This window comes from Stigmatopora nigra, chromosome 11, assembly GCF_051989575.1.
Source record: "Stigmatopora nigra isolate UIUO_SnigA chromosome 11, RoL_Snig_1.1, whole genome shotgun sequence".
Classification (NCBI taxonomy): domain Eukaryota; kingdom Metazoa; phylum Chordata; class Actinopteri; order Syngnathiformes; family Syngnathidae; genus Stigmatopora; species Stigmatopora nigra.
In genome coordinates, this window is record NC_135518.1 from 4,317,717 (window position 1) to 4,332,595 (window position 14,879).

Consider the following 14,879-nt stretch of genomic DNA (forward strand, 5'->3'; position numbering starts at 1 on the left):
CTTTACCCTCACTAGGGTCGCGGGGGGTGCTGGAGCCTATCCCATCTGACTTTGGGCCAGAGGCAAGGGACACCCTGAATTGGTGGCCACCTGATCGTAGGGCCCAAGGAGACGGAGAACCATACACTCATACTTATACCTAGGGGCAATTTAGAGTGTCCAATTAGGGTCCTATCATGCATGTTTTTTGGGATGTGGGAGAAAACTGCAGTACCCAAAGAAAACCCACACAGGCCCAAGGAGAAGATGCAAACTCCACACAGGTGGACCAACCTGGATTTGATCCCAGGGCCCCAAAGCTGTGAGGTTGACACGCTTACCACTTGCACCACCGGGCTGACCCATTGATCATGTGCGAATCTCAAAAGTAAATTGCCCAAACATTAAGTAAAATGAGTCCAATATTTCTATGGTTTGCTCACATCATAGCCCTCAAAATGAAAACAAAACTACAACGTGGCCCGCGACAAAATTGAGTTTGACGCCCATCCAATGTCGACGGTGACGACCTCACACCTCCCCAGCATGTGACGTTGCTCCTCAAACTCCATAAAAGTGGAAAGAAAGTGGCCATATGTGAAAGAGTCGTTTGCCTGATTGATCGGATCATTTATTTTTCGATTTTTCCACGGGAAGGCGTTGACTGGTGCGTCTGTGTTGTCCGACGGCGGGCGAGCACTTGAAGCAGTCAGGCAGGCAGCCTCACTGGCACACAGACCTGACCTAGAATTGCTACTTAGAATTCGGAACAAACCATTCTCCCGCATTGGAGAGGGGTGTCTCTGCTGGCGGGAGTGCTCGTAAGAGCGACGTCAGAAAATCTTTACTGGGATGCAATGGAGTATACCGGACCGCTGGAAAAACTCGAGTGAAAATGGAGGGGAGGCGGCGACGGAGGGGGACGTGTTTGTGTTTGATGACGCTTCCGTGGAAATGTTGTGATTTTGGCGTGCCGCGATGAGGAATCCGAAGTCCCAGGTGAGTGTTACGTTTGCGGCGGATAGGAAAAAGGAAAAGTGTCGCCAGCCAATGTAAAAGGCAGAGCTCGCCTCCTGGCAACGGGGCACACGCGGGGTCCTCCTCTCGGGGACGTCTCACTCCGGTATCCGTCCGTTCGAGTCCGAGCGACACCCCCTCCCCATTCACACACACGCACACACACACACACCCACCCGAAGGCTCTTCGGCTGCTGGCTAGCAAAGCCCCCGCGTCGCGTCTACAGCCGCGGAGGACAACCGAGGCGCTTCTTTTCCACGTTACAGAAGCTCCATTTCCCCCCTTTCCTCCTCTGCTCGTGTCCCCTCCTCCTCCTCCCATTCCCAGCAAGCAACCAGCGCGACAAAAGCGGATTATTCACGATGGTCTCGGCATGGCGCAAAAGCTACGGAGAATTGCTGTTTTTTTAGCCGCCGACACTGGAGGACCGCCCGATCTTGGTGGGGAAAATGGAAAAAAAGGATACAATGCCCGCCGCGCATATTGTGCATTCCACGGGAGCTCCGCGGACGTGGGGTATTGTATTTTCTCGTTTCTCATTCAGAAAAAAACACATCTTCGGTGTGATTTGTGTGATTTATACACGGCGGCGGTGAGAGATTAGAAAGGCCTTGAGCCTTCTCATCTTAATTGTTACATTGTTAACGGAGCTAGCATAACTTGAACAACGCGGGCCCTCCCGCGGGGGGAGGCTTTTTCTTTATGGAGCCACGGTGTGACCGTGAAGGCAACCCTCGCGTTGCGTTCGAGGGACCGGTAGGACGTCGTGCTTCTCGCCGTCCGGTGGCCTCCCTCTTCGGGAAGACTTTGTTTGCGCTGGCCGAGAGGCTCCATGAATGCTCAAGTCCTCCCTGCCCCCCCGAAGCTACTTCACCCCCACCGCAGCGGCAGCAGCAGCTCTGGCTCTGTGGCGAAACAGGAACAACTTCATTTTTTTAGGGGAAAAACAGGGGGAAGAAGTTTTTCAAGCGCCATTGGTTTTGACTTTTCATTTTTGTAGCTACCAGGAGTTGCCCAAGTGGGGCGCTGAGATTCAATGGGGGGGAGGCGAGGCAGGACTCTCGACTGATGCGTAGCCGATGTGTGCTTTAAGTTTATTTATAGTTTGGGGTTTGTAGCCGTGTGTGTGTATTTTTGGAGGCCGTTTGTGAAGAACTTTATGCGGCTTTGTGCTGTCTTACACACACACTTGAAACACGCTAAAGTGGGAGCTTTGTCTCTACTGGATCAGAGCCACAGGTTCTTCTAGTGTTAGCATACTTTTTCTGACTTCTACGGAATAAATCAGTTCCCAATTCATTTGTTGTTTATTTATTAACAGTGTTTTGACACCCAATTGTAGTTTGGTGACACTCTTGGCAGGAATCGTGTTTAAGTGTCACCCACAAACAGAATTGCTAAAGCTTTTTAGCTTCCAGAACACAAGCCACAACATTGACATTTGGAATTTGCTTCCCTTTTAAAACGTAAAGAAAGTGGTTAGTATGTCAGCCTCACAGTTCTGGGAGACGTGGGTTTGAATCCTGGTCGGTCTCCCGGGCATGCGTGGGTTTTTTCCGGGTACACTGGTTTCCACACTCCAAAGACATGGTGGATTGGACACTTTAAATTGCCCCGAGGTACGAGTGAATGGTCGCTGGTCCCCTTGTGTGCTGTGATTGGCTGGCCACCAATTCAGGGTGTCCCCCACCTCTGGCCCAAAGTCAGCTGGGATAGGCTCCGGCACCCTCCGTCACCCTAGTGACGACAAAGTGGTTCAGAAAATGAGGATGAAAATGAGTATTATGACAGTTTGAATGGCAAATATTTCAAAGTTAGTTTTGTGTATATGCTAGGGTTGTGAAAAGTATCAATGCTAAAATATTGTATCCAAGTATTTGATTGAAAAGTTACAACACTCAGGTATTTTCTTTGCATTACCACATGAAACCCAGGGTGTTTGTATCTCACGGGGTAAATTTGATATAGCACTGCTTTTTACCATAATGGGGGGCATTTTTTTCTGCATTTTTCTTGGTAATTTATATCTATTCGTGACCAATACCTTAAAAGTGACAGCAGATGATTGAATGCTACATTGGTTGGCATTATTAAAGGCACTCAAAAGTTGATAAAAACATTTAATTTGGGGATTTTCATTTGTTTTGTATCGTAAAAGGTTCAGGTATTTTATGACTATCTATATCAGGTTTTGAATAATTTCTTTTGTTAATTTACTCAAAATTGCTAATTTTACATGCGGAACGTGTTTGTGATGTTGTCGCAGAATGATCGTGCACAGGAAAATCCGAAACCTGTTTTCAAATATTCTATTTGGTTAAATAAACAATCTTTAGGCAATTTCACCCCTAGTAAAAGTTTCTAAAACTATTAAATTGACATGCAACTATTTAGATATGACTAAGCTAGAAACATTGTTCAACTTAAAATTTTCCACATGCTCTAACTAAATCCTTGTTCTGATTTCTGTAACCTAAAAGCAGACTTTATGTTTACCCAAAATGAGAAACATCAACCAACATCTTACCTTTTTTTGTAACATTTGGCAAACCAAAAAAAAAAAATCATAATCGCATATTTTCATGTATTTTATCTTTATTTGCAAATATACTACTAATCTGTAATGGACATGAAGTTAAAGGGGGCATTACGGGAATATTTGCTTTCAATTATTTGTTAAATGGCCTTGATATTGCAATACACAGTAAATGGAAATACTTCTAATACGGTTCTACATAGTTAAGCTGAGATTTTCCCATTTTAATAGGCGATTTGCGACCTGAAAAGTTATTGTGTTGATTCTGTGTTTACAAAGGATTTCCTGCCCGCCACCATTAGCCAATTAGGAGAAAGGTCTTTGTCTTCTTCCAGGTTGCCACAGCTCGGTAGGCTATCGTTGCTACCACATTCATAGTTAGAATTAACAACGTCCTATTTGAAGTGAGTCATGACAAATTCAGATCGTGTGTTTTGGAGATGCGTTTTGAAGAATGTAGACACAAGAAAAATATTAAAGAAAGGTGTAAAAGTTGCCCGACTTCTCAAAAAATGATGTAATTTCGAGTTTTCCTATATTTCCTAGCTGTATGGTTAATTGGCAACTGGAATATGAAGGGAATTTGTGCATTTATGCTAGTTTTGGATCATCTACTAAGTCCATTGACCAGGGCAAAAAAGGTGTTTTCTGCATGTTGGTTGGTAATTGAAATAAAAATGGAGTGATAAATTTCCCCTGTGGACCTTGTCAAAGCATTAACTAATGAAATATTATTTGGCAGTGTGCTGATGTGTTTTTGAGAAAAAGTACTGTACAGTAATACCTCGACATACAAGCATTTTGAGATACGAGTAAAATTCTGAGCAAATATTTGTCTTGAGATACGAGACATTTTATATACGAGCATACAGCGGACGCGAGAGGCTGCTTATAAGAACATCATGGGCACTCTTTCTGGTCGCAACTCCCTCGTGGAACTTTATGAGCACTGGGCGGAGCGTTGCATTTTTTTCTGTGTTTTTTTTTCCCATTAGTCATTCCGAATGGCGGAGCTTGTTCGCTAATACGACAGAAGTACTACTTCCTGGGCAAGTTGGCAAGTGGTAGTGCGTTATCCTATTGTGAGGACACTTGTCTGCATCATTTTGGGAATATTTTGAAGGGAATACATTAGGTTGCATCTGAAAGTCAGTGTGGAGGCTTGGCAAATAGAGGCAACCCGGGAGAAGAAAAGTATCAAAATTTAAAACAAAATTAGAATTAAGTTTAGTGTAAGGTTACATTAAATTTATTTTTGATTGTGTCTGCATCTTAATCCAAGTTCATTTAAATTAGTTTGTATTAAGTTATGAGCATGTTGCTATGCAAAAAGTCTTTTTTTTAAATTCCCGTTAACACAAAACTCGCTAAAATGATTTGTACACCAGCTTCACCTTAGTGCAATTTTGCATCATGTTAATACTTGCATAGACTCATTTAAAGCCCCATTTTCACTATTTTTAAAGACTAATTACATTATTGAATCTTGTCAAAGAGTCTTCACAAATCCATTATCAAGACTTGCACAGTCCCATATCTATTGAAATGTTGCAATTTAATATTTTTTGTATCTTTTTGACACTGCACAGTTGAAAACGATGACATAAGCAAAGGCAAGAATTCTAGCACGGTTATATGACACAATGGAAAACAGTCCAAACTCATAGACTTTATCCTAATAAAATACTTATCGGCTGGTCTACTTCTGTGCACAATCCATTCTGCTCATCGCTTGGTCGGACGGAGAAAAACAGGCTTGTATTGGCAGTGTTTTTGTTGGAGCAATTTCTTACACAACACGTGGTAACCATTGTTGTGTGCACAACACGTATTAACCATTTCTTCTATACAAACGATTGCATTTCTATGTTTCTTATTTAGCAACCCGAAAGGGGGAAATATGTTGTTTTCTGTATAGCAATGTTATTTATTTTCAAGTCCTATCCATTGCTTTGTTAAACTAATTAAGCCATAAAATTAAATCTTAACATATAACATGACAGGTCGTACCAAGTTCTTATAGTATAAGCACGCTTCCAGGTGCTCAATGGGAAAGTTCACTTAATTCTTATACTTGTTTTTTCCTATTGCCTCGATCAGCTTTAGTATTTACATAAAAATAACTCATTTGTTGCTTCTAATGTCGCGATATGTCCTATCTATTAGAATTGGGATGTCTGGCAACGATTAAATGATCACTTTTAGCTCCTCCCAGTCATTATGGATCGGACATTTCTCGCCTTAATTGGTGCTTAAACATGATTATTCAATGCCAGCCATTCTGAATAATATCATGTTGACATCTCTTGCTGTAAACTGCAGCAAAGGAGTTAAATAAGTCCAGCCTGTGATTTTTTTCTATTAAGAAAATGAAGCAAAAATATAAAAATTACAATGGATTAGTTGTAAATGTATTTTTTAACTCTTAATATTTAAAAATAGATAATATAGCGCATGAGTACTAATGCTAAAGATGCCAACAGTATTTATATGCTATACGCCAAATGTAACAGGATTAAATTCCAATGTATGCCTTGCTAAAGAGCATAACCAATGGCTTTATGAGATTGTTGTGGGCAGTAGCGGTACTTTAAATTGCAATGAAATGTCTCAAATCCTATATTGGTGGCCGTTTTGTGCCTCTAAAAGAAATCATCTAATGGACGCTGTGTATGTGCTGTCCAAGCTGTTTCCAATCACACGATGCACACTTTCTTATTTGAGGGAGGACTGAGGGCCCCCTCAATTGCTAAGCAACACCGCTGTCTGCTTGCATCATTTATGTGATGCACACAGGTTATTTTTCTCGTCTTCCAATTCGTCGTTGTCTTCTTTTCATTATAGCCACCTGTCAAATGCTGTCCCACGTTGCTGCTCCATTTCCCATTTTGGTTGACTTTTGAAAGAAAAATTGTCACTGAGAGAACTTCCCATGTCTCAATATTTATCTCTATCACTACAAATTTGCTGAAAACAATCAGCACCCAACTGTGCTGAACACAATGACGATTGCTTTTCAGTGGTTAAATTTGGACTGGTTTTTACATTGTTTTTATCTGTTAGCTAGTGAAAAAGACGACATTGATCCGATTGTATAATAAGTGAAACGACGACATTGGATTGGAAGTCTACTAGTAACAAACTCATTGAAATCCCCATACATTTTGTGCATCCCTGTCAATGGTTAATAGTTGATATATTGGTAAATGGATTGCAAACAGAGGGCTTGTGGTCCAGATTTTGCCCACAACATATTTTTTTCAGGCCGTGTAAGTAAATCATCTGCATTCGACATCATGTTTCTTGCTAAAATAACACTTAAATCAAATTTTTGTCCTTCTTGTTTAAAGATCATGGACTCCAGAAATCAGAAAATATTTTCTAAAGTCTAAAGTTTTCTCTAAAATAGAGTGCGCACAAAAGTCAAAAACATTTCTCTAAAATTGACGAGGCGCACATAAAGGTCTAAAACTTTCTCTAAAATGGACAGGGCGCCCAATCAGTTGGTGCGCCTTGTGTATGGACCAAATTTAACATTCTGTAGATGTCGCTGTGTGACTGTCCGGGTACATTTCTTGCCGATATGCTACTTCTGTAGAGAAGAAAAGGATTGATGTGCGATTATGAACATATTTGGCTTCTATTTTGCAAAACAATATCGATTTGACACCCGCCAATAGCACCTGCAGAGTATTCAAACTGGGAAATCTCTTCTTTGCGGAGGAACGTGGCTATCGAGCTGTATCGTGGGACCTCAATAAAAATGAGTTCTCAGTTCGCAAGTGCAGGGAGCTGGAAAATAAGCTTCACCAATTAAAAAAGACAACGCTGAGTTTCCGCGGATGTAAGGCGAGCGGCCTGAGAGCAATAAATGTCCTATGGCAAATATAATTATACAAAAACAGAAAGGCAGCGTTGAGCAAGTTATGTGATGATTTGTGAATGGCGTGTGGATGCCTGGACTAAAGTGTCGGCGAGCAAGCCGAGCTTTCACTTAAGCCGGTTGGCGTCATTTTCCGAAAGCCACGGCGGCAACTCTGACTTGGACGGATTGTCTATGTTTTAATGCTGTGACGCTAGTACACATCACGTCTATAAGAACAATCCAACTCACTTTTGCTGACTTTTTTAAAACATGCGCAACATTATGGTACTACAATACAGTACTAAAGTGCCCATTGATCCAAAGCACCTTGTGTATTGGCAAAATACAGAAATTGAACCTGCAACTGAAACGGTGCCTTCTAAACCGACCGGTGAGCCCTGTAGGCATGAAAATGTGGTATTTCATTCTATATTTAAAATGTTGTGTATTAAAAAGTTTTTATTCCTTATTATTTTTTTTAAATCTTGGTTTTGCTTCAATTCAACGTCTGAAATTTGACTTTTTAAATAATTTTCAAATGTTTTATTTACTTTTTATTCATTTGTTTTTTTGAATTCCTTTATGCTCATTGAGGTTGTGGGGGGTGATGGAGCTTATCCCAGCTGCCTCCGGCGGCTGACATACTGAATCAGTGGCCAGCCAATCGCAGGAGATAAACAACCATTCACGCTCATACCTCGGGGCAATTTAGAGTGTCAAATCAGCCTACCGTGCTTGTCTTTGGAATGTGGGAGGAAACCAAAGTATCCATAGAAAACCCACGCAGGTCCAGGGAGAACATGCAAACTCCACACAGGTGGACCGACCTGGATTTGAACCCAGGATCCCAGAGCTGTGAGGCCGACGCGCTAACCACTTAACGCGCCGGGCCGCCCCATTTATTTTTTTAAGGTTTTTTTTATATTTTTAATTCAGAATGACCAAAAACATGCATGGAAGGTAGGTTGAACTGTCAAACCTTGTGACCCTTGTGAGGATAAGCGGTGCAGAAAATGTATGAAATGGGTTACTAAGTTGTTTTGTTTTTAAGATTATACAAGCATTATCAAGAGTGTGGAAATAAACATCACATGGCTGATGCAGCTCGCGCATCTTATTTTTTAACATTCACTCCTACAAAACAATCAAATCAAATCAGGCACTAATGTAATATAACATTTTAAAACATAACCTTATCTAGAAGCCAGTGCAGCACGCTACATGGTTACCAGGATGACTACACAAACAAATGAAATCAACTTTGTCCACAGTAGTCACGCAAGGTTTTAATTGTGGCCACCGAAAGGAAACTTAAAAGGTGCCACAAACCAATTGCTAATAAATCATAAAATTATTTGACAACCATTAATTCATTTATTTTCTCAATCGCGTATCCTCACAAGGGTCGTGGAGGTTGTTAGAGGGGGACATCCCTGAATTAGTGGCCAGCCAATCGCAGGGCACAATCCTAGGAGCAATTTAGAGTGTCCAATCAGCCTAGCATGCATGTTTTTGGAATGTGTGCGGAAACCGGAGTACCTGGAGAAAACCCATGCAAACGGGGGGGGGGGGGGGGGGGGGGGGGGGGACTTGCAAACTCCACACTGAGGACCGTTGTGGGATTGAATCCTTGACCCCCGAACTGTGAGGCCACAGCGCCAACCACTCACCTGCCCGACCACCATAATTGACAACAATATAAAATAATTTGTAGACAACATTTAAGCGCTGGGGTTATAGTTTTGTCTTTTTTAAACACCACAAAATTGCACATAACAGGTGGTAGCAAAAAGGAAGTAGCAGTATGACTGGAATTGTGGACCAATTTAAAAATAACAGCATTATACAGTGGGATTTTATTTTCTGGCGTAACGCACGACCATTTGCCAACGTTAAGTCGTATATACTCCTCGTATGCTCGTATATCAAAATGTGTCTCGTATCTCAAGACAAATATTTGCTCAAAATTTTACTTGTATCTCAAATTGCACGTATGTCGAGGTATTACTTTATTGAGCTGCATCTGTTTAATCCTGATTGTTATAGGTTGCAGCACAATTTTATGTATTTTAGCTTTGTTGCAGGATATTCTAATGTCAATTCGCAAAGTGTTTTGTGTGTGTGTTTGTGTGAAAACCTCCCATAACTGTTGTATAATGTTTCACCAAATGCCAGAGCACTAGCTTGTATCGAATGTTGTCCAATCAGCAGCATTTCTTATCCTCGCTGTGCTTGTCAGTGCCCTGAAAATAAGCAAAGTTTTCTCTCTCTCCCTGTGTGTCGCAGGTGTGAATGACTTGTGGCTGTAGGGTGTCGTGAGCGGGCCGGCATATTGCGAGCGTAGACACACCCGCACGCGTGCAGCCTCCAAGGGGGAGGGGGCTGACTGCCATCGCTGCCCAGGGGACCTGAGGACTGGCCCTCCATATGAGGCCCTGCTCAAAGGGCAGGGGGGGCTTCTGAGGTAAGCCACACTCATTTTTTGGCATACACTCACCGCCAACCATTGATGGCAATAGACGTCTAAATCATTTGAACTGAAGTTGCATGCCTTTAGTAGTGATTTAAAAGGAGATTTAGAATTGTACATAATTTTAATTAATATTTGGGGTAAATGCTACTAGAAAAAAGGGCCACAAAATCTGAATATTCACTTCAACCACTACTAATTATGATTTTTGGATTTTGGAATACTTTATAGTTGCGACCCTGTTTACAATACATTTAGCGATATTGATGTTGCAGAAGTTTCTGTAGTTATTCGCGTTCTTTACACTTCTAAATGTGTTCTAAGGCAGATAAGGCTGGGGAAGAAGTTTAGGTAACTTAAAATTTTCTATTTTGTGATCATTGCCCCATAACCTTAACCATTCATAAGCTTATATATGGTTATAAAATTGCACTCTGCCAAATAAGGACAGTTAATTTTATTGAATTCTTATCTCTGTAATTGGCAGCTGTTTGGATTGTGTCTTAACTACTACTTTTCTGTAGTGCTAAACCAGAGCTGTCAGGTGAATTGTTTACGTGTTTATGTGGCCTGTAAAAGTAATGCATGTGGTGCATCGACTTCATCCATTTGCTAGAATAAAATTCATGTAAAATTGATGCAGTGTGGAAATTATAGAATATAAGTATTGTCTACTGCTCTTTTTAATGAATGAAATGCCAAAATGAAAAAGATTATTTAAGATTACATTTTTTTATAGATAATAAACATTAAAATATTTTTTTTCTTTTTCTATATTAATGTTTGTAAAATTTTAATGAAGTTTTTTGTGTTGTTTTTTGTTTTATTATTTGTTCTTACTTAATGTAAAAAAATCACCTTAAAAAGTAATTTAAAATGATCACATTTACAATTTTTCTATACATTTTTAAAAAATATGAAAGTATTTTTTTGATAACAGAAAAGAGAATTTGTTTTAATTTTATATAAGAAAATAGGTATTGAAGGACATTTTCAATTCTTATACCTGTTTTTTAATCCTAAATTTATAAATATATCTATATATATATATTTATTTATATATATAATAAATACAACCTATTAAAAAAAATCTATTTACCGATATTCATTTGTTGTTTGAGAAATAAACTAGTTGAACACAACAAGATCCTTGTCCAAATGGAATACCGTCAGTGGGAGCTAATGAGTTAAACCACAATATTACTTTTTTTTCCTTCTTCATTTTTGGGAATTTCCGTACACTCATGGATTAAGTGGTGCCATTGTTCGCAAGATTAAACACCATGCATATTTTCTCTCTTTTGACATTTATCTACAAAGACATCGATGGCTTTGTCGTGATGCGAGGAAGCCCTTGAGTTGTGACATATTTATTCCGGAAAGAAGCGGTATCTGAACATTGTTTGGTTGCAATCCGGGGACGAAAAAAACGGTCATACTGCAGTTTATTTCCATGTTATCTAATCCCAGTGCATGTTAACTTAAAACAGCGGAGAGGTGAAGGACGCTAGGGGAAATGGATATTGATGGAAATCAGCAGAGGATTTATTTTCTCCTGTGTTCATTGGCCTCTCATGTTTCTTTTTGCATTTGTTTGCTCGGTGGGATTTCTAATTAAAACTCTAAAGATTTGTGTTGCGTTCGAGGCGCTTTGCATATTCCCTATAGAATCCTTTGTGGGAGCTTCCTTCGAACTCGTACAGATAAATAATACCACTTCAAGTATCTGCTTGTACTCAATATTGATTAGAATTCTCTGAACTTGTGTTTTTGTTTCCTTTTGATCTTTTCAAATTTTATATTTCATCTTGTTGTAGCTGTACTTTGCAGTTCTTATTCTGGTGTTGTAAAATTAATCCCCTTTAATAGCCTGCAGTACTTGATTTAGGTATCATTCGGGTTCTAGCTGAAACTGGTTATTACCTGGTACTTTTTTGTGGCCAAAACATTTCTTGAACTGTCCCAGAAGGGCTAGTAATTTTGAGGTCAAGTTTGTTGATGAAAAAAAAATCATCTTTTGGAATCAGCAGCGCCATTTTTATTTGAAATGATGCTAAGAAATCCAGCCTATACTCGTTTTGTTTCCAGCAAAACCAGTACCAAAACACAACCAATCCATATTGTATTGATTGTGTTTTGGTACAGATTTGGATGTATGATGAATAATTTGGTAGACTTTGAACTGTCCCTTAAATAGTTCAATGTTCAAACGCTTGATTACACTCCAAGTGGGGAAACGTGTAAAGCTAAACAGACAAAATACAAATGTATATATATTGTGCACTATAATACAAACTACAGTAATCCCTCGATTATCACATCCTCACTTATTGCGAATTCACTACTTTGTGATTTCCCCCGCTAATAATTATTTATAAAAAATAATTTTCTTTTTATTTTTTTAATTCCTGTACTTTTTATAAGTTGGCGTCTATTATTCTGTATTATCATTAAGATATGTTATAGCGATATTATAGTTTACATTTTATTTTTCTGAAGTAATCTTACATCTTAAAATTTTAAAAAACTAATTACTACAAAAAATAAAATTAAGCAATGTTATTGTTTAAATTTAAATTTTCTGTAATAATATTACATCTTACACCTTTAAGATAATGTATATAATAATAATAATTGTAATATTATATTGCTATTTTCATATTATGAATCGGAAGTTGCTTGGGTTTCATGGCCTGAGACTTTTGGAGAATTTCTGACTTCAAAACTTCTTTTGATGTGATATTACCAGAAAGAAATTGTAAAATTACAAGATTAAAATCCCTATTTTACATATCTTTACATTAAATCCTGTAAAGAAAGGTCTGTGTGAACACAAAACTCTTTTTGGTGCTTGGCTTAGCATGACTAAGACTTTCATTTAAACCTGGCTTCCCACTACATAACAAATCGAGCAAATGGCGGCCACTATTTTACCGCGACAACTAGCGGCTGAGATAAAATCTAGAGGTAAAATCAAATATTCTGCACTCCATCACTTTATTCTTCCGAAGGAGTTGAAATTCCAGTTCCAGGGCGGACAAAATGTTGTGTCTTGTTTTCGGGCTGAGAGAACCAATGGGGAGTTTATTTACCGCCAAGTGTGCCGCTGCTAACGCTTACATTAATAAGTAAAAACGTATCTGATGGCAGCATTTTGTAGTATGTTTATGAAGGTCCCTTAAGCCTATTTTCCAACATGAAGTACAATTTAGTGTGCTGTGTTTTTGAGGTTCTGTTATTTATGGGTGTTACCTTAAAAAAATGTTTCTCTTTGGGTTTGGTGCTCTCCAGGTCTGCAGGGAAGTCGTAAGAACAGATAGACATATTTCTCTAGTGTTTGTCCACCTGCCTTGAACAGGAAGGGTCCACTTATGCTGAGTTGTTGTCTTTTGAAAGGCCTCATTGCAGTCAACCGAACTTGGTTTAAAAATGGACTGTTTTACCATTGACAGCGGAATAACGCTGGCATATTACTACTTGGAATACTGAAACAAAGGAAATGGATCTCCAACCTTCAGTCTTCCGACTCCTTTAATGTTAAAATGAGTTGCCCTTGATGGTTATTGATGTCTATTTAAACTAGGAGGGGCTGAGTGAGATCATTTGATCATGACCTATGCTAAAAAAAACTCAATGCAAACCTGTATTATTGAACAAATTAGTAATTTCGCCCTCGACCCTTATGAGGATAAGTGGGAAAGAAAATGAATTAACGAAATGAACAATTGAATAGTAATTTATCTTTTATACAATCTTACAACTTCATATTGGTGTCTACTAAGTGAAATTTTGTTTTTCTTCTGCCTGGGTTAAAAAAGTTAGTGCTGGCTCTAGAGGTGACTGTGGTTCCCTTCAAAAAGAGTGAATTCAGCCAAAGTGCCTTCCTTCTCTGTTCGTGCCTCACATACCTGGAAGTCAATACCGATTGACATACAACCTCTTCGCCAATCATCTGTTAGGCCACAGGTCTCAAACTGGGAGCCTGGGGGCCAAATCTGGGCCGCCACATCAACTTGTGCGGCCCAAGAAAGTCAATCACGAGTGCCAACTCTCTGTTTCCGGATCAAATTCAAATGAAGCTCTCATCTCATCACATTTTCTGAACCGCTTTATCCTCATTAGGATCGCGAGGGGTGCTGGAGGCAGTCGATGGCATGGCACAAAGAGACTGACAACCATGCACACACACACCCATACCTAGGGGCAATTTAGCCTGACATCTCAAACCTGTATGCCTATTTACAAAAATATACACAAGTGTATGTATGCATTTCTGCTCAAATGTAGCTCGACAGAATTTTAACGTCTGTTTTTACAAACGAGACGACTAGTAAACAGCAAACAAGATGAAACATGCCTCGCTTACATATAAATGATCTATTTACAAGGCGTGGTACTCTTTTGAAAATCATCATTCATTGGAAAAAGCTTGAAACAGCAGTCAAAACAATGGAAACCTTTGCTACCCCAGGCACGTTTTCATATTCATCCACTTTTTTGCTGACCGCCTCATCCGCTAGGACGTCATCCTCGCATTGAAAGGACCCAACAAAAAGCACGAACAGTTGACTTCTGTCATCACATGAATATGAAAGCGCCACCTAAGGAACATGTTAAATCGGCACTTAAGGATCAATAGCGTTTGATCTGACGCTAGCTTGATGCATTCAGTCAGGTGATGAGTTTTGAAAGCACAAATTTAATTAAAAGCACTTGCGGGTATCGATTGACGGCTACTCCGTGTTTACGTCACTTATGGTAATTGTGAGCAACTAATGCTGGGCTCACATCTAAAGACTTTTTGGAGCTTTGGAAAAGAATCCAAAAAGCTCACATCCAAACACTTGTTATTAATTCTTAAGCCACAGTCTAAAAGACTGAGATCAAATCTGTTTCCTCCCACATTCCAAAAACATGCACGGTACGCTGATTGATCCCTTAAAAATGATGTGACTTTTGTTAGGATAAAAAGCTCAAAAAAATAAATGATTTGTGCATGTTTCCTATTTAT

At 39.5% G+C, this 14,879-nt stretch overlaps 1 protein-coding gene across 3 annotated transcripts in view; it reads left to right on the forward strand.

Annotated features, from left to right (window-relative positions):
* Positions 1-632: 632 nt before the first annotated feature.
* The window catches only part of bcl9 (BCL9 transcription coactivator), a 37,694-nt gene continuing 23,447 nt past the window's right edge, over positions 633-14,879 (forward strand). For 2 of the 3 annotated variants that reach the window (XR_013327893.1, XM_077728451.1), the window contains exons 1-2: positions 633-978; positions 9,685-9,862. The gene's annotated coding sequence lies outside the window, so the exon portion shown is untranslated. Of the gene's footprint in view, positions 979-1,024; positions 1,514-9,684; positions 9,863-14,879 lie in introns of those variants that run through there. The other variant, XM_077728452.1, reaches the window with a different exon arrangement.